Consider the following 20,898-nt stretch of genomic DNA (forward strand, 5'->3'; position numbering starts at 1 on the left):
CAGGGTCTTATGCACATAGAGGAGGACACCCTAGAGCAGCGGCCGCTTGTTGTGGGAGGCACCCCTGCTACTTGAGATGGGCGATATGTCGGGTACACTATTATCCCGCCACACAGGCGCATTTATACCGACCAAGAAGAGATGCAACTATGTGTGTTGGCGGTCGAAGCAGCTCTGTGTAGTGCTGAGAGCCGGGGAGCGAGGGATGGGGCAGAGAGGGGGTGACGGATGTTGTTATCATGGGGGGGGGGGGGTGGGGACTAAAGGATAAATGTAAAGTGGAAAAGGTGTAATTAGAAGTCGAGCTTAGCTGCTGTGGTTGGTTTCTTTCCTTAGTTACTGTTTGTTTAATCTATAACATCTGTGCACTCACACAAGATGTATGATCTGTAACACTCTACATATTACGTCTCCAGACCCGCAATATGACGACACTGTGGACTTTCCCTCTGCTGCAGCGGCGCATATAGTGCAGTTTTATCTGGACCTGTGGCTAAAGAGACATCAGAGTACCTGGTGGCCATCCTAAGCTTGCATGTACGAACTGAGCGTCACAGTCTAAAACAGTGTACTTGTAACAGTAATGCAATGCAATGACTCTCTTTCCCCTATCAATGCTACAGTTGCCCCCCATGCATTTGAACAGCTTGTCATTGTTGTCCATGGCTGAAAATGCCAAACAGCTGCTCGGCAGGCAGCGCTTTTTAGTTAAAGCACCAATTCTAAGAAAGTCTCAATCTCTTCCCATTAACAGACGAGCCCAGTCTTATCCAGAGCAGACATAAACTGAGAGGCCTAATTGGCTCATCAGGCATTATACAGAATTCTGGACTTCGGGATTGAATATCCTTCTCTCGTCCTAGTCCCTGTCATCCATCCACTCTTCCCCTTGTATTAATTCCATCCCTCTTCACCTCAAGCTTTACAACACTCTGATGTGATTTGATCTTCTGCTGGCCCTGCACCATCTCGAGAGAGGCCTGATGTTGCCACCTGCTGGACAATGAAGGCTCATCTACTTGTCTCCGTGTCATTAGGTAGGACCCATGGGGATTCTAGAGATACATACCTCTGCCCGCTTGGAATGGCCAATTGTTCCTGAGGCCCATATTGTTTGTCCCTGTCAGTGTCTTACCCTTTCTGGATTAGCCCCCTTGTCTCTACTCCATATCCAGCCTTTTCTGCACCCATACTCATCACCTTGTCCCATACATCACTCTTTCACAGGGGCTTTAATGCCCCACCACCTACAGCTTCTCGGGTTCCTGGTTCCCCCTGGCTGTATGTTCTTTGCAGCACTGGGGGACACCTCCTTCCACAGTCCTCTATCGATTAAGCTAATGTTGGTGATCCCAAACAGAGCAACCTACCTTGGAATCATCACACAGACACTATACCTGCCTACCAGAACCCCAACTGTGTTCTGTAAATTGTTAAATCTCTGGAAAATGAGAGCCATTGACACAGGAGGGTACTGAGATTGTGGGTCACCTTTGTCAGTTTTTCGTATTTTTGCTTCATTTTACCATTGCCTCCTCACAGTAAATTTAGTTTGTTTTTTCGATGCACCAGGAAAATCCACTTCTAAAAGCAGATGGAGTCTCCAGGTAAAATATCTGGGTGGGCAGGATGAGCCAAAAACCTAGGAAAATCTGCACTGGAATTGCGAACAGCCCCGTAATTCCTCATTTCTCAGGAGACCCTACATGTCAGACACAGTAACTTCACTCCTTGGGAGTTACCAGTGCCTCCGGAATCGCTATCTGGGGATGGTGAAGTAATGGGCCATTACTCTATGGCACTCAGAATGAGCCCTCGTTTGACTGCTAGTTCATTTTCTTTTTTTGTATTTCTTAATTGGTATTTTACATTTTTACTTACATACATTATGGGGTATGCAAATGGAGTGTTAACAGTTTGGCTTTTGACAATAAACAGTGTACAATCATCTTACAAGGGTATGTGTCAATTATTTGCCAGTAATGCATGTTTCCAAATAAGCACATCTGTTAAACACATCAAGCTTACGAGCCCCGTATTGGACCTCAAGTATAAGTTCACTGTCCCGAGTTCTTGAGTTGAGTCAATTTCCAGAACAGCTGCATGCCAGAGAAATGTTATATCTAACAATTGAAACTTTAATATAACAGAGTTACCTAGCCCGTTCCCAGGCCATAACATCAGCAACCCCCATTACGCTCAAGCCTCCCCACATAACAGTGAAACGCCTACACATGGATATTTTCCAATCCAAAAATTCTTTATTTCGGTCTTTTAGACCATAAAAGATACAATAAATATTTCCCCATTTAAAAACATCACTATTATATAAACACATTACATAAAAATACTTTTCATTAGTAGTCCAGACGTGAATAAGAGTTACATTACAGTTCATATCAATGTTCAAGCTTTTAGTAGTTTTTTCCTTATCTGCCACATGGCCATTATGAATTTAGCAACTGCAAAGACTATGTGGGGCAGAGTACTCGTTTTCAATATTCTGTACGCATACAAGTAACTCCTAAATCCCAAGTTCCTACATAATGGCACTAGCCAATATTTCCTTGGTCTATTATAAGCTGGGCAAAAAAACAGAACATGAATTACCTCCTCATCATGATTACTGCACCCTGGACAGATTTTGTCGTCCCTCTTTAGCCATTTACAAGTAAAGGTTTTGATAGGCAAAGTGCCTAACCTCCATTGAATAAACAATTTTCTTGCTAAAATGGGAAAAATAATATCCATAAAACCTTCAAATTGGTAAGAATTTTTGGATTCCAGAAATCGATATTTTCATATGGCACATTCTGAACCCCTGGGCAGTGGCGTAGAAAGGTCAGGTGGTACCCGGTGCGAAAAATTTCTTGTCACCCCCAGCTTGACAAAATGGCAATAATATGTGTTTAAAACACATATTTTTCCCATTTTGTCACCCCCCTCAGTGATGACACCCGGGGCAGCCCGCACCCACAGCACCCCCCTTCATACGGCCCTGCCCCTGGGGCATCCAGACATCCACTGGGAGCACACTTCGTTAGAACAGGACCTAAGTATACCTGTCTCTAACCATGTTCCACATCCCTAGCTGGGGAGTCTCCAACTGTTGAGTGTGTAGTGAGTTGTAGGGCCACTAGTAAAGAATCCCAGTGTCGCGCAATGGGGTATTTTCTTAAACCCAGCGCGTCCTCCTTGTTTAACGCTGCGCTTTCCGCTTGTGCTCAAACTACTAGTATTGACTGGTAGTTCATTTGGTTACAACCAGTCCATCTCTCTATAAAAAAGTTATCATCTGTAGAGGCGTGCGCACTTCTCTGCACCTCTGTGTGGAACATGGCTTGTGACAATTCAGAATATTAACGGCCCCCAAAGCTATAAGAATGGTTTGGGTGACAGGTAATAGTCATTTTTCATGTATATTGTATTAATAAACAACTGTTGTGATATTCAGCCCTAAATTATACAGACAGTGCCACAATGTGGCAGACTGTAATAAGTGCCAGTGTTGACAATTAAGTGACGGTGCTGAGCACCAGAAACCACCAGCAAAAATTAAGCATTGGAGATCCCCTGAAGGCACTATTTTTTTCGGCCCCTTTCTCCATGGCACATGGCATTTATCCTTTACTGGGCCCCAGTTATTTTGAAGATTGTGGTTTGTCAAAGAATTCTGTTTGCTCCAGAGCACCGCAAATTTCACAACTTCTCCCTACATGTGCATTCTGACTATATAACTGGCCACTCCCCCTTGATCGAGTCCACTCACCTGTATTCCTACAGTAGCGTCAACGGGGATATAAAGTGCTATGCAAATGCGGAAAACAAGTGCAATATGTTAGTGTGTCAGAGGGAATAACAATTTCAGACATTTGTGAGTGACGTCAGAAGTGTCATTGTCAGATTTTTTGGGGGGCTCTGGCAAGAATTATTTTGGGCCCCAGTTTGGAACCACTTTGAATGTTATTAACCTTGTTTTGCTAATTCAATCCCTGTGTTGCCTAACAACCTTAAATGATACATTAAAGAAAGATTAAGATACAAAAATATGCAGATGTGAACGAGAAAGACAGTTTACTTTCCCACGGTGCTCCTTTGAGGGTGGAGCCCTGGGCAATTGCCCACTTTGCCCATACATTAAAACGTTTCTGGGTGACAAAACCATCACCAATAGGCAGCGCAAAATATATACCATAAAATTATTTCAAGCCAACCTAATCTGGCCAATGAGTGAACATTTATTTTGCTCCAATGTACATGACACTCTGTATTATATTGCATTGATACAATGCGTCTTACGCTTGATGGAGAACAGAATTGCTTTGCTGACAGGGGAAGTTCTACTGGGTAGGGGGGCATGGGTTGAGGAGTGTCCATAGTGTAGCCTACAAGCGCCATGTAAATGCTGTGCGCGGGAGCCAGGGTTGTAAATATAAATGTACAGTATTTGTAAAGCGCGAACAATTACCCGAAGGTGTCAAGGCGCTGGGGGCCTTTGGGAAGATTAAGCAAGCTATTGCCCAGAGTCACATGGTGCTGGGCAGACCGCTGCAGCGGGGAATCGAACCGTGATCCCCAGCGTCCAGCGTCAGTCGCCCTGGCCGCTGCGCCACACCTCTTCCACCCTGGTGTCACCTTGTATACGCTGTTATACTTACACAAGATCTTGAAGCAACATGTGAGGGATAGCATGGTTAGGTAAGCTGTCATTCATGTAAGCCGTTGTGCAAACTGACATTCATGTAAGCAGTTATGCAAACCGTCACTCATGTAAGAAGTTATGCAAACTGTCATTCATGTAAGCAGTTATGCAAACTGTCACTCATGTAAGCAGTTATGCAAACTGTCATTCATGTAAACAGTTATGCAAACTGCCACTCATGTTATGCAAACTGTCACTCATGTTAGTAGCTATGCAAACTGTCACTCATGTAAACAGTTATGCAAACTGTCCCTTGTAAGCAGTTATGCAAACTGGACCTCATGTAAACAGTTATGCAAACTGCCACTCGTAAGCAGTTATACAAACTCGCCCTCATGTAAGCAGGTATGCAAACTGCCACTCATGGAAGCAGTTAGGCAAGCTGTCATTCATTTAAGTAGTTATGCAAACTGCCACTCATGTAAGCAGTTATGCAAACTGTCATTCATGTAAGCAGTTATGCAAACTGTCACTCGTGTAAGGAGTTATAAACTGTCACTCATGTAAGCAGCAATGCAAACTGTCACTCATGTAAGCAGCAATGCAAACTGTCACTCATGTAAGCAGTTATGCAAACTGTCACTCGTGTAAGCAGTTATGCAAACTGCCACTCATGTAAGCAGTTATGCAAACTGTCACTCGTGTAAGCAGCTATGAAAACTGTCACTCATGTAAGCAGCAATGCAAACTGTCACTCATGTAAGCAGTTATGCAAACTGTCACTTGTGTAAGCAGTTATAAACTGTCACTCATGTAAGCAGCAATGCAAACTGTCACTCGTGTAAGCAGTTATGCAAACTGTCACTCGTGTAAGCAGTTATAAACTGTCACTCATGTAAGCAGCTATGCAAACTACCACTCGTGTAAGCAGCTATGCAAACTACCACTTGTGTAAGCAGTTATACAAACTGCCACTCGTGTAAGCAGTTATGCAAACTGTCACTCGTGTAAGCAGCTATGCAAACTGTCACATATGTAAGCAGTTATGCAAACTGTCACTCGTGTAAGCAGATATGCAAACTGCCACTCATGTAAGCAGTTATGCAAACTGTCACTCGTGTAAGCAGTTATAAACTGTCACTCATGTAAACAGCAATGCAAACTGCCACTCGTGTAAGCAGCTATGCAAACTACCACTTGTGTAAGCAGTTATACAAACTGCCACTCGTGTAAGCAGTTATGCAAACTGTCACTCGTGTAAGCAGTTATAAACTGTCACTCATGTAAGCAGCAATGCAAACTGTCACTCGTGTAAGCAGTTATGCAAACTGTCACTCGTGTAAGCAGTAAAAAAAACTGTCACTCATGTAAGCAGCAATGCAAACTGTCACTCATGTAAGCAGATATGCAAACTGCCACTCGTGTAAGCAGCTATGCAAACTGCCACTCGTGTAAGCAGCTAAGCAAACTGCCACTCGTGTAAGCAGCTATGCAAACTGCCACTCGTGTTAGCAGCTATGCAAACTGCCACTCGTGTAAGCAGCTATGCAAACTGTCACTCGTGTAAGCAGCTATGCAAACTGTCACTCGTGTAAGCAGTTATGCAAACTGTCACTCGTGTAAGCAGTTATGCAAACTGTCACTCGTATAAGCAGATATGCAAACTGTCACTCATGTAAGCAGCTATGCAAACTGTCACACTATTAAGCAGTTATGCAAACTGCCACTCGTGTAAGCAGTTATGCAAACTGTCACTCGTGTAAGCAGCTATGAAAACTGTCACTCATGTAAGCAGCAATGCAAACTGTCACTCATGTAAGCAGTTATGCAAACTGTCACTCGTGTAAGCAATTATAAACTGTCACTCATGTAAGCAGCAATGCAAACTGCCACTCGTGTAAGCAGCTATGCAAACTACCACTTGTGTAAGCAGTTATACAAACTGCCACTCGTGTAAGCAGTTATGCAAACTGTCACTCGTGTAAGCAGTTATAAACTGTCACTCATGTAAGCAGCAATGCAAACTGTCACTCGTGTAAGCAGTTATGCAAACTGTCACTCGTGTAAGCAGTTATAAACTGTCACTCATGTAAGCAGCAATGCAAACTGTCACTCATGTAAGCAGATATGCAAACTGCCACTCGTGTAAGCAGCTATGCAAACTGCCACTCGTGTAAGCAGCTATGCAAACTGCCACTCGTGTAAGCAGCTATGCAAACTGCCTCTCGTGTTAGCAGCTATGCAAACTGCCACTTGTGTAAGCAGCTATGCAAACTGCCACTCGTGTAAGCAGCTATGCAAACTGCCACTCGTGTAAGCAGCTATGCAAACTGTCACTCGTGTAAGCAGCTATGCAAACTGTCACTCGTGTAAGCAGTTATGCAAACTGTCACTCGTGTAAGCAGCTATGCAAACTGTCACACTTGTAAGCAGTTATGCAAACTGTCACTCGTGTAAGCAATTATGCAAACTGTCACTCGTGTAAGCAGCTATGCAAACTGTCACTCGTGTAAGCAATTATGCAAACTGTCACTCGTGTAAGCAGTTATGCAAACTGCCACTCTTGTAAGCAGTTATGCAAACTGTCACTCATGTAAGCAGCAATGCAAACTGCCACTCGTGTAAGCAGCTATGCAAACTACCACTTGTGTAAGCAGTTATACAAACTGCCACTCGTGTAAGCAGTTATGCAAACTGTCACTCGTGTAAGCAGCTATGCAAACTGTCACATATGTAAGCAGTTATGCAAACTGTCACTCGTGTAAGCAGATATGCAAACTGCCACTCATGTAAGCAGTTATGCAAACTGTCACTCGTGTAAGCAGTTATAAACTGTCACTCATGTAAGCAGCTATGCAAACTGCCTCTCGTGTTAGCAGCTATGCAAACTACCACTTGTGTAAGCAGTTATACAAACTGCCACTCGTGTAAGCAGTTATGCAAACTGTCACTCGTGTAAGCAGTTATAAACTGTCACTCATGTAAGCAGCAATGCAAACTGTCACTCGTGTAAGCAGTTATGCAAACTGTCACTCGTGTAAGCAGTTATAAACTGTCACTCATGTAAGCAGCAATGCAAACTGTCACTCATGTAAGCAGATATGCAAACTGCCACTCGTGTAAGCAGCTATGCAAACTGCCACTCGTGTAAGCAGCTAAGCAAACTGCCACTCGTGTAAGCAGCTATGCAAACTGCCACTCGTGTTAGCAGCTATGCAAACTGCCACTCGTGTAAGCAGCTATGCAAACTGTCACTCGTGTAAGCAGCTATGCAAACTGTCACTCGTGTAAGCAGTTATGCAAACTGTCACTCGTGTAAGCAGTTATGCAAACTGTCACTCGTATAAGCAGATATGCAAACTGTCACTCATGTAAGCAGCTATGCAAACTGTCACACTTTTAAGCAGTTATGCAAACTGCCACTCGTGTAAGCAGTTATGCAAACTGTCACTCGTGTAAGCAGCTATGAAAACTGTCACTCATGTAAGCAGCAATGCAAACTGTCACTCATGTAAGCAGTTATGCAAACTGTCACTCGTGTAAGCAATTATAAACTGTCACTCATGTAAGCAGCAATGCAAACTGCCACTCGTGTAAGCAGCTATGCAAACTACCACTTGTGTAAGCAGTTATACAAACTGCCACTCGTGTAAGCAGTTATGCAAACTGTCACTCGTGTAAGCAGTTATAAACTGTCACTCATGTAAGCAGCAATGCAAACTGTCACTCGAGTAAGCAGTTATGCAAACTGTCACTCGTGTAAGCAGTTATAAACTGTCACTCATGTAAGCAGCAATGCAAACTGTCACTCAAGTAAGCAGATATGCAAACTGCCACTCGTGTAAGCAGCTATGCAAACTGCCACTCGTGTAAGCAGCTATGCAAACTGCCACTCGTGTAAGCAGCTATGCAAACTGCCTCTCGTGTTAGCAGCTATGCAAACTGCCACTTGTGTAAGCAGCTATGCAAACTGCCACTCGTGTAAGCAGCTATGCAAACTGTCACTCGTGTAAGCAGCTATGCAAACTGCCACTCGTGTAAGCAGCTATGCAAACTGTCACTCGTGTAAGCAGCTATGCAAACTGTCACTCGTGTAAGCAGTTATGCAAACTGTCACTCGTGTAAGCAGCTATGCAAACTGTCACACTTGTAAGCAGTTATGCAAACTGTCACTCGTGTAAGCAGATATGCAAACTGCCACTCGTGTAAGCAGCTATGCAAACTGTCACTCGTGTAAGCAATTATGCAAACTGTCACTCGTGTAAGCAGTTATGCAAACTGCCACTCTTGTAAGCAGTTATGCAAACTGTCACTCATGTAAGCAGTTATGCAAACTGTCACTCATGTAAGCAGCTATGCAAACTGCCACTCTTGTAAGCAGTTATGCAAACTTTCACTTGTGTAAGCAATTATGCAAACTGTCACTCGTGTAAGCAGTTATGCAAACTGTCACTCGAGTAAGCAGTTATGCAAACTGCCACTCATGTAAGCATTTATGTAAGCGGTCATTCAAGTAAGCAGTCATGCGAGCTGTCATTCATGTAAATGTTCATATCGGCTGTCGGTCATACATGTAAGCGGATTTCACTGTTGGTAGTTGTGCAGGGAGTCTCTCGTGCCTGGACAAACGCTCTTACTGCTTCGTGACTGAAATGCGTCAGGCTGAAGGTTGTCTGAAGAGCCTTCAGTCGGTTAAATTGAAAGCCTGGCGGTGCCTGGGCTCACAGGTCGCCGCGAGGAGAGTGCTCGGTGCGCAGTCAATGCAAGGTTAATGTGCGTGTTAGCACTTCAGTGTGGCGGCAGCGGCACAGTCGGTGTCCGTCTGGTACAAAAGAAAGGGAATATGGATCACCTACACAGCTGGCATTTAATAACCAATACTTTTAAATAATTTACTGAAGAGCAGAGGCGCCCAAAATGTCAAGCAATGCTGTTGGCCTTTCGCGTCTTGTATTGACTCAAAACATAAAACCGCTCCTATAATCATTGTTTAAAGGACAGCCGAGGATGCTGTTATTTGTGGATGCTAAACCTGCAGCCTGCTCTGCTTTATTGAGGAACCGGAAGTGCGCTGGTCTGGAAGTGAAGGAATGGAGGCCCCTGATAGCCACTGTGCGTTTGAAGACGAGTGGTTTGCTGCCAGCCAGATACGGTGCGTGAGGGTCCACTCGAATTTAAGGAGTTGCCAACCTTTTTATCTGCACCTTCTACAGGGTCAGCTGGAAGCCGCTTTGATGCAAGCATTGGCAAAGCCAATAGGTCTGGCTTCAATGAGCAAAACATGTAAACACAAGCTTAAGCAAAAGATGTTCACATACGTTGTATGAACAAATGCTGTTTATCGCATTATACCCTGACGAATTGGCTTTTAGGACAAAAGTAGCACAAAAAGGATTGCTGTTTCTCTAATGCACAAAACAGATAAATAATTGAATGTGACGAACACGGTCATGAGTGTGTGTAGTTTACAAATGTAACTTACGGCCTGATTCATCAAGCCGAAATCGGCTCGCAAAGGGCCAGATTCTGAGAATGTGGCCCTTTGCGAGTGCTATTTTTGCATTTGGGATTCATCATCCCAAATGCAAAATTCGGTAATAGCGATTTCGCTATTTTGCGAGGAATTACATTTAAGGAATCTCTATTTGAGATTCCTTAAATGCAATTCATCATCCATTAAAAAATTGCGAATTCGCAATTTCGGCCCGCTATTTACCGCGAGGTCAAACCTCGTGGTAAATAGCGAAAACTTAGAAAAATGCTTTTAAAAGCATTTTTCTAAGTTGCAGGTTGCACACACACATGTCCTTTGGACATGTGTGTGCGCAACACCTGTTTCAATTTGCATTTAAGGGGTGCTACAGGGTGTCCTTTGGACACCCCTGGCACCCTTTAAATCGCTATCTTATTTGCGAGTAGCTAATTGCTAATCGCAAATAAGGAATACTCCCCATTCATTCCTATGTGCCTTTTGGCCCATAGGAATGAATGGGGAGTTATTCCTATTTGCGATTAGCAATTTGCTAGTCGCAAATAAGGAATGTGTAGGAATCGCATTTCTTTATGCAATTCCTACATGAATCAGTTTTGCAAGTCCTTAATAGCGATTCGTTATGAATCAGTGGCGTAACGAAAGTTGAGGGGGCCCCCCTGCAAAGCACAAGGAGGGCCCCCCCCCGCGGCCCACCATGCCCCCCCCCCCCGGCGGCGCGGCCCACCATGTACCACTTTGCCCTACCACCCAGAAATCTAGCATATTTTGCTTTGAAACGTCCAACATTTAAATGAAATGCCTCTATATTGTCTTTCTGTAAGTACCGTTAAATCACTAAGCTCACAGCTCACCCATGCCTGTTGGTGCCCTGTACGCCACTCTGGCGAATTATGAGATGGCGGCCAAAGAGCTATAAGTTTGTTTTTGTGTGCACACGCCATATATATTCTATAGGTACCGCATGTCAGTAGGTGCCATATGCGCCCACATCTCCATCCATGATGAAAGAAAGCTGCTCTCTGTACTACAATCAAAGCTACAAGTGTGTAAAATAATCCAGAGGTTTCATGATTGCCCACACGGCTTAGCCGCTTTTAGAATATTTGTAAATATGTGATGCCTTGCCACAACCCCTCGCTCCCGCAGACCCCATCCCCCCCCCAGGATCGGTCCACCAGCCACTTCGGTCTGGACTGTTCCCATGAGGCACAGGGTCAAGGCTGATTTGCATATGGCCATGTCTGAACTGGGGTGGCTTGGTGAGCAAAATAACGATGGATTAAACCCAGATCTGTGACTGGGGGTGAATGTTTTGCCATTGTGCAACATTCCGTCCATCATCTTGTGTGTTTTGTAGTAGTTGTTATGGCCAGCGCAGACAGGGGCAATGGGTGGTGCAAGCTGTAGGGGCATGCTGACAACGGCCCTGGTATTTTTTTTTTTTTACAAATTAAGCACTGCATTATTTGATGTACCCCGTATTTTGCAAATGTCTTCACAGCTGGGCTGGCTTTAGGGAATGAAGAGAAGCAGAGTTCAGCAGCACAGCTCAGGGGAGGAGAGGAGCCTTTTGCGAGGCGACAGAGTGCAAAATCGAGGTGCTGGTCGGGGTTGCAAAGAAGTCAAATAAGTTTGACTCCTGGCCAAACCAAGATCCTCGAGAGCAGGGCTCAATACCGGAAATGTTTGGGTAAGAAGGGTACAATCCACTACCCCTGGAGGGCAGAGTATTCAACTAAGTCCATCTTGGCATGAGAGCGAGGTTACTATGCAGAGTATCTTGGGAGGGAAGAGCACCAAACACAGCATGTATTAGGAAGGGGGGAGGGTGCAAAACAGAGCACACCTGGATTGTGGGGCATCAAAAAGGCATCTGTGGATGGCAGGGCACTAAACCCAGCATGTATTGGGGAAGGAGGGGTATGAAACGGAGCATCAGTAGGACCCAGGGTACCACCAGACCACTGGAGGAAAGGAAACATGGGTACCAGCCCGAGTCTGTGAGTGGGGAAAGAATACAGAATCTGCCAGGTACCAAACTGAGAATCTCTTAAATTGGGGTGGGGATTATCATTCTCTCTGGGGACCGGCTGCCTAAATGCGTGCCATGTGTGCACACTGCCTGTCTCAGTTTCTATAACAGCATCTTGTAATTTTGTGGGTGGTTAAAAGGTAGACACACCTTGAAGAAGTGAAGAACCACATGCTGCAAAAAACACTGAATCCAGTGCAGATTCTTATCACAATCATCATGAATACGGCTGACACCCCCCTCCCACCACACACAGCCCAGCATATTGTTCATCGTGGAGTAGCAACAATTTCACTGGTGTCTCATCATGGTTATCTTTTCAGAAAGATGAAAGGCTGAGTTAAGCATCCCTGGCACTTATCTGACTCCTGTCCCAGACATGTGCTCCCATCTAGAAGCACCAATCTTTAAACTTCTCTTCCACATTTCAGGACAAAATATACCAAGTTATAGCAGCGAGTTTCAACATAATACACAATAGCATATTATGCAATTCCCAAACTCCTTAGACTGCTACAAAGTCACCCAGCTAGCAGCAATGCACAAGACAAATGCTGGGGACATAAGTTTAGTATAACACATGGTCGCACCCACACGCCGTACAAATAATCACAACAAATTTCACGACTTAAAACTTCGTAGGAAGTATCCTAACGAAACATAATATAACAGAAGTCCAAAATAATAAAGTATAGACTAAGATGTATCTGAAAAAAACTAACCAAGAAGAAACAACGTGACAGCATCACTCAATATTATGTAACATAACATTTCATACTGGAACATACCATACCGTGGCATATAAAATGGAACAGCATAGTCCACTGTAGCAATGCATAGCACAATAATATACAAAATGCTACAACAAAGCAAAACATATAAAACATGCCATAGTACAACATAACATGGCAGTGCACAGCAAACATATACAGCATAGCCTCCCACACTATAACATAATTGATCATAACATAGCACAAAAGCATGATAGGAAATGAAATGATATCACAAACTATATTATACCATATCATACCACATCACATCATAGCACAACCTAGCATGTAACACAACACTAATACAACATACCAAGGCACAGCTTATGGGAGAATAACATGCCATAGTATATCATGGGATTGCAGAGCATAGCTAAATATATCTTCACAGCACTGCAGAGCCTCTCTTACTGTAGTGTAACAAATCACAGCGTAACATGACAAAGCATAGCATAGCCAAGTAGTAGCCTCCCCTTACCTGCAAGACGAGTAACGCTGTACTGAGCTCCTCGGTCAGTACTTACTTGCAAGGGATGAGGTATGTGGTATGTGAAAGAGTATTCCAAATTCCCAGGCTAAGGTTCAACTTCACACAGTTTTACTATTTGCACCAAACCTACCTTACTCCACGGCATATAAGCTGAATGTTCCCTCTGGCTGACTCACTGCCCATGGATGCAATCGGCTTGAAGGAGAAACTGACCCTGTGTCTGGTTTTAACATGCAAGCTAATAATAAACGTCTCTGGTTAAACTTAGTAGGTGAATGGGGCATGACCAACAAGATGGCCGAGCGGCAGCACTAAACGCTCGCTCCGGCCCGTAAGTGGAATCCATCAACATCCTGCTGCCTGAGCCCCCAAATGCACCTGTAACAGAGCCTGCCAGTCTGAACACACAGGTGGGGACGAGGTAGGTGCTCCCCCATGGCTGCGGGGCACTGCGGCCCCGCTGTGACGGAGCGGGGAGACCCGGTCAAGTGTGTGAGTGGAGAGCCGAAAAGGGAGCTGCGGCCATGTTGGCCTGTGGCGGACCTGTGAGTCTGGATGGAGAGACGGCTGAAGCGCACCCCTCCGTCGAGGTGGAGGTGTGATGCGTGGACGCCACTAGCTGCTGGGAGACGACACGTGCCCTGCGTGGGCGCGGCTGGCTCCTGAAGCGTGGGCACTGAGGCCAGAGGGACGACGCGCCGTGGCTAGGGCCGTGCTGGCATCAAGCAAGGAAGCAGGAATCCTCGTGGCTTTCGTAAACTTTATGCCACACCTACTCTAACCGGCGTACACGCACTTTTAATTACGTGTGCGCTCAATGTGCATGTCTGACTCCTGACAAACGTAATCAGGGCATTGATCCCTCCCCCCACCCAGTACAATGCGCATACGCGGCGTCCTTGAAGGCGGCAACTCTGGAAAGTATGCGTCACGTCTGCACGTACCCACCCTGTCCCGCCATTTTAGTAAAGAGTGCCTCAGGGGCCCCGGCCGGGGCCCGCACACCATTTACAAGAGCCTCAGGGGCCCCGGCCGGGGCCCGCACACCATTTACAAGAGCCTCAGGGGCCCCCGCCGGGGCCCGCGCAGCATTTACAAGAGCCTCAGGGGCCCCGGCCGGGGCCCGTGCACCAATGGATAAAGAGGATCAGTGCTTAGCTACCATTTAATTTATCAGAGGCCGGGAGTGCGGCGGCGTGCCGTGCGTAGTGCATCAACCAAATCATAATGTGTAAGTCAAGTTAGGGGGCCGGCCCGGGGCCCCCTGGAGCGCTGGGCCCCCCCGCAACGCGGGGGCTGCGGGGGCCTGTGTTACGCCCCTGTTATGAATCGCTATTAGGGGCTCGCAAAACGGGAGATTGATGAATCAGGCTGTTAGTCCCTTACTCATTACAGTGGAAGCACCTCCTGAAAGGTGGAATTATACACCAAACAGCCAATAGTATGAGGTGAGAGGGTTATACTTCTCTGGGTGGAACAAAGCCCGTTTAAAATATATATTTTTCAAGGAATTGGTACTAGTAGCCAGACCTAAAAATGTCATCCTTACTGGTGATTAAAGATGCAATATCCTCAAGGAATTTGAGAAAATACATTTCCATCTATTCTCCTGCATATTCCTTGCCATTGCTATGATAATTGATCTTGGTCAATTTTCCTTTAGCATCAAAAGAGTCAACCTCTAGAGTTTATAGGTTGATAAAATGTATGCAGAATTTTGCATCGGTTTATCACTAGCAGATACCTGCTCGTAAGCGGTGATGGTACAACCATGATGTTCCACTGAAATTACCAGACTTCTTCTATGCGCTGCTTGAGGTTCTCTCTGCTAGGCTTCCCTTATGCCACAGGACACAAGACGTTCTAAGTTGTAAGACACTGTTGTTTGCCAAGACTTCTGGGCAGACCCCTTTGCCCACCTTCCCCTGCGCCACCCAGAGTCGGGCTCAGTGGCCTGCGGAGGACTTCAGGCCCTTGCCCTTTTTTCCCCTGGATGGCTCTATACTAAACCATCAGGGATCTCTTTGCCTTCTTGTCTAATTATCTGGTTGGATTGAAGACTTTAATTGGGCAAAACCATGCTTCTAGCATCCCTCTCATGACCCTTCATCTCTTAGTGTGCAGCTGTGTGACTTAGTTCCATCTCTCTACATAAGGCAGCTCCGATGGGGGTGTCGCCAACCTCCCCTTCAACAGAGCAATACGTTGTGACTCCCTCAATGATAGCAGATGGTCTAGAGTTAGGAATTCTTTTGATGTGAACCCTCTTGTAGGGATGTGGCCCTTTCTCTGGAAACGTTTTCTCTGGAAATGGCAATGCCTGTATACATGCCAGATGGTCAGTTGCTGTAAAAGCTGCAACCCTTTCTGAATGTCCCTCTTTACCATGGGTAACGGAGGGGTGACCTATGGTTCCCTTCTTCCATTCTTTGAGGTGATCTTGTTAAGCTTGGATTCACTTTGTGGTCATTCTTATTTTATTCATTTGGGTAAGCGGTCTTGGAGACACCAATAACTCTGTTTTTAGGGCTTTCCCATTTTTTCAGCCCCTTGCCACCCTATGTCGTCTGCTGTTTCTTCCCTCCAGGGGGTCCAGATCAGTAATGTGCAGTAAGCACCATATGCTTGCTTGATATGACGCCTTGTGTCTTAAAATCTCTCGGTCTGTTTTCTTATGGTCATGTTGTTGTTTCATGTCTTGTGGTATGGTACCATCGAGCCTTCAGGAGAAATAGCTATTTTCACGTATGGGCTATTTTCAGACTTCTTTTTTCGGTGTTCTTTTCACATTGGTGGCCCAAAGGCTAATTCATCTTGTTTGTTCATTAAGAATCCTCTGTTGTAGAGGCCGCTCGCTATTTGCTTTAAGCCTTCATTATAGCAGCTGCAGTTAAGGTATTTCCCACCAATGGCTTTGGATGAGGTTCTGGTTTTAGACTACAGGTTTTCCCTTTGGGTCCTCTTATTTATGTCTCATGGGAAAAGATATTTTGTTGAGTGATGACTTTTCTCCTCCACTTTAGAAGTTGATGCTTTATAATTGTTCCATTAATGCCGTGAAAGCGAGATTGGATGTACCAGAAGAACAAGGACTGGTGCTTAAAGCCTGTGGAAGTGTTTGACATTTCGAAACATGGTGCGGTCCATATGTGCTTTATTAAAAATATCTAGAGCAAGCAAGAGTAAGCACTAAGTTCAAGTGTCACACATCTTGCATTTTTTATAATGTCATTTATCCTTTTCTTGTAATTGAAAAGATACTCCATCCTGCAGCATCACCTGTCGTGCACCTTTGCCCATTTCGGGAGATCTGATCACTTCAATATCTTATATCTGTTTGACATGACAACCTTTAGCCACTCATTTGTACTGCCATTCAAAATGTATGTGTCTTTAGTGCATGATTTTACACTTGAAGAGTATTTATTTATTTTTGTTTTTGAGCTATGTCTGTCATAGACATGATCATTTCAAAGTGCATAATGTTTGGACACGAATATATATGAAACCTTGGTGCATAGGTACGATTTTTTTCCACAGACCCTTTGTAAATATCTGGAGGCATGAGCATTCCACAGATTTTCAGGGAAGAGATTCATTTTTAACTTCTTGCTGAAGCTGATGAGTAGTGGTGGTCCTTGTGTGAGTTGGTAGGCTGACTTGAAATGTTGTAGATTGTGCAGGATATTGCCTATTTCTCCTGCTAGTGTAGTTGAAGGGTTGGGTAGGGGCTTCAGGAAGGTGGCCTTTTAGAAGGGTTTGCTGTAGATGTTTTGGAGACTTTGTTTCAATGGCGTCTGACGGTTGAACCTTTAATACAATTGAAGGTGAAACACGGGATCTTCCGTTTGATTTTGGACCTAACTGGGGGGGGGGGGGGAAGTCGAGTTTACACAGGGTATTTTCTGTTCCCTCTTTTTTTCTGATGTCTGTGTGATTGCTGTGCTCAGAGGCCAAAAAGGAAAAAACAAGTCTCTTTGCCACTTAGTTTGCGGCACTTATGCTCACTGACACTTCTAGATTTTCATGGGCTTTATTGAGATAGCTGAAAATGTTCTGGCTGCTGCTGCGTTTTAGACACATCTTTGTGTTTACGTATGGACGAAGGGGAAGTTGAGATTGTAGAGCGTTGTGACGAGTGTAAGCTTGTGTGGGATGTTTAAAAGTGCGGGAATACATCCTAGATGGACTTCGTAGGTGATGGGACATTTCTGCCAAAAGAATGGACCAAGTGTCATCTTTCACATCTTTCATGGTAGAAGAATTTGCATCCTTCCAGTCTGAGCCCCATAACTCTTGTTGCTATGTGAATACTTTCAATCATGGCGTGGTGGAAGTGGAACACGTTGAAGCAGCATTAGAGTTTTGTGGAGTTTTTGATGCTGTGTCTTCGTTTAAGTGGAGCTTGTCTTCAGAAATTGGTATAGTGAGGATGTATTTATTTAATATGAAGGATCATGACCGATACCACTATTCCAACTTTTTTGAACCACTCTGCAGCTTTACCTGGTGTATCCACAAAAAAACAGATCATGATTCAGAAGTCTTTTCTCACCAACTTCAATGCAGTTTCACTTGTTGATGTATTTTATGTCTCCTAACTGAGAAATCTTAATTGTTGCCCCTGTGTACTACATGCTTTTCCTCAAGTTTAACGCCCTCTACAACCTCTCACATACTGTTGTCTTGGGAACCTATGCTTCTGCGGTTAGCGCAACCAACAGTACTTTCCGCTAGAAGGTGTAGTTCATGCTGCAGGGCCTAGTTCCTTCTTGAGAATATCAATTGGGTGGTATGAACCCGAGATGACCGCACTGTTTATTTTCGTGGGACACTACGCTTTCTCTTTTGTGCGATTGGCATGGCTGGCACATTGCATCGTTCTGCAAGAAAGCTGCACCTTCCTGACAAAAGCAGGGCCTGATCCTCTGTTGACAGACCAGCGCGCTAAGATCAATATGTCGCACTTGAACCTTATTAAGAAGGACATGTGTTTTTTTTTCTTTTTACTTCCATGGACACGTTGTTGACACCCGCACACTCCCAGAAAGTTGAGCTCTCCTCATGTTCTCCACCTCAGACTATTTGAAGCCGCTTAGTTTGCTGTGTTCTGATCCTGTCGGCAAAGTTTAGCCACCGCATTGTTTCAGTGTTGTCAACATGTCTCGCTTTGTTCAAACAGCTTTGCTCCAGGTCGGCTTTGCGCGTTTAACAATTGCAAAGCACATGTCCCCTTAAACCCTGGCCCGGGTCTTGCAGTGGCTGTGTTTGTGTTTGAAAGTAAGTCTTCTCAGGTTAGGTATTTGGAGCCTTTTCCTTGAGTGTTGCACCTTCACAGGTGTCTTTGTCTGCTTCGTGAGAGTGTAGTAAGGATAAACAAAAAAAAATTCTTTGTGGTGACAGGTGAGGATTACAAGGGCTTTTGATGCCGTGTATGAAACATAACTACCATTATGAAGATAAATTACTGTATCCTAACGGCTGACAACTGTATATTACATAAAAAGAAAAACACACACATACAAAAAAAGGTGGCGGTATTAAGATGAATGAAGTGACTTAATGATTTTGCAGTAATCAGTGCTTGAGTCAATGTTGATACTGCGCCTTGACCACAATAGAGGGACTTAGGCTCTGCGGTACCTTTGAGGCAGGAGGCAGAAAGGAAGAGAAGAAAGAAACAGGCTTTTGCTCTAAATTTGAGCTTTGTTAAATATACAATAAACATTCTCTGTAGTCCCAGGGCTCACTGTGCAGCTCTTTTTCAGAGCAATCTTTGTATTAACCTGTATCACCTAAATGATAGCTGGCAGATATGCCAAATAAGGCTTTTCAAAACTTGCCAAGTGGCTTTCCTTGGATGCTTAGTCTTTGAAACCCTGCTTTGACTTTGTCACATTTCTGTGAAGTCCTATCTTTAAATCTTAACGTCTTAGCATTTCAGTCCAATCCCCCTTGATGCCCAGTCTCCCTCTCGCTGTCGGCTGCATGCATGCCGCCCCACCAACCACCATCACTTTTCATGCTTGTGTACCACTTGTTTGGCTTTCAAGATCCTCAACCCTTGGATAATTATTTGTGTGGTCAGGGGGAGACTGTCCTTTAAGTTAATCTGACGGTCGCCGGATGGTCTGAGCTGCATTAAAGCTTTTGGTGCCCCCCAACTGCCCCCTCCACCCCTGCCGGTTCAGGGCTGCTTCTCTATCGGTGTGATTGTTCCTCCTTATTCACTTCACTAAATATAAATTGTGAGTCTAAGGTTGTGATTTTCCATACACCTTCTGTGCTGCAACTCCACCCTTCAGCCTCCCTTGGAAATAGTCACTATCCCAGCACCTCTGGACAGCCCCTGCTCACATTTGATGGTCCCACCTGAGAGACATCCAGCTATGGCGGCACATTTAGACCGGGCTGCGTGAAACTCTTGGTCCACCCCTGTCTATTGCTTCTAGATTTGGAGATCCAACCTTGAGCAAAAAAAAATCCTTTTGATGCCCCAAATGGAATGCTTGCGTTGTGTGGAATGTTAAGACCTAATGATCCGGGAATTTCAGAGCCCTAGCAGTCGACATCATGGGTCTAATTCACAACGATTTAGGTACATTTCAGTAACTTAGTCTTACATAGATTATTCCCGTTTGTAACGTTAAGAGCTTCTACTAATGCATATAGATTTTCCTGAGCAAATTGCCAGATTCACAGAAACAAAGAGCAGGACACAGCCTTCTGCAGTTGATGTGCAGGTAACTTGTACGTGGTCAAGTACAAAGTGATAGAAGCTATATTTTTCCCTGTAGTTACATAGGTGTACTTTTTGATAAGGAAAGTGTTCCTTCTTTAGGACATACAAATAAAAAATACATTCCAATATGAAAATACAGTACACGTACTGTGATAACTTGTTCTCCTCTTTTTTTGTTATCTCTAGGACCGCGATATAATGGCCATAAGAGGATATTGAGGATATTGTAGATTCTAGGACTTTTGAATAAATGCTTTTGGTCCCAGACGGCGAGCTGCTTGTGTTCTGAAAGTCACACAGCCTTTTTGTCCTCCAAGATGGGCTGTTATCAGTGTTATGTAATGTATCATTTTTAGACTGGACAAATAAAAATTTGATGTCGTTCCCTGAACCTGTGTCTTGCTCCTAACATACACCTGTGACACTCTTAGGATCTGACTGAGACCCTGGCACTGGTGGGGGCAGGCAGATGGTTTAGATTTAGACCAGAGTAGGTTGCATCGCCCTCTCGTGAACCTCAATGCCATCCACAGAAACACAGATAACAGCACCATGGTCCGGTGACAATCTAGTGTTGGCATTTTCTTGTGTTCCTCCACCCCTTCCTGCACCGCTAGACTCTGCATCTTGCGGCAGTACTGTAGCAGATGTTGATTGGACCAGTACGGCGGTGTCCTTCCCTAGGCATGTGATTTGTCACCACCTTGTCTGTCACGCTGATAACCAAC

At 44.7% G+C, this 20,898-nt stretch overlaps 1 protein-coding gene across 4 annotated transcripts in view; it reads left to right on the top strand.

Annotated features, from left to right (window-relative positions):
* FTO (FTO alpha-ketoglutarate dependent dioxygenase) overlaps window positions 1-20,898 on the top strand; it is a 1,792,536-nt gene that overhangs the window by 709,775 nt on the left and 1,061,863 nt on the right. The gene's annotated exons all lie outside the window — the stretch shown is intronic.

The sequence above is a fragment of the Lissotriton helveticus genome, chromosome 12, assembly GCF_964261635.1.
Source record: "Lissotriton helveticus chromosome 12, aLisHel1.1, whole genome shotgun sequence".
NCBI lineage: Eukaryota > Metazoa > Chordata > Amphibia > Caudata > Salamandridae > Lissotriton > Lissotriton helveticus.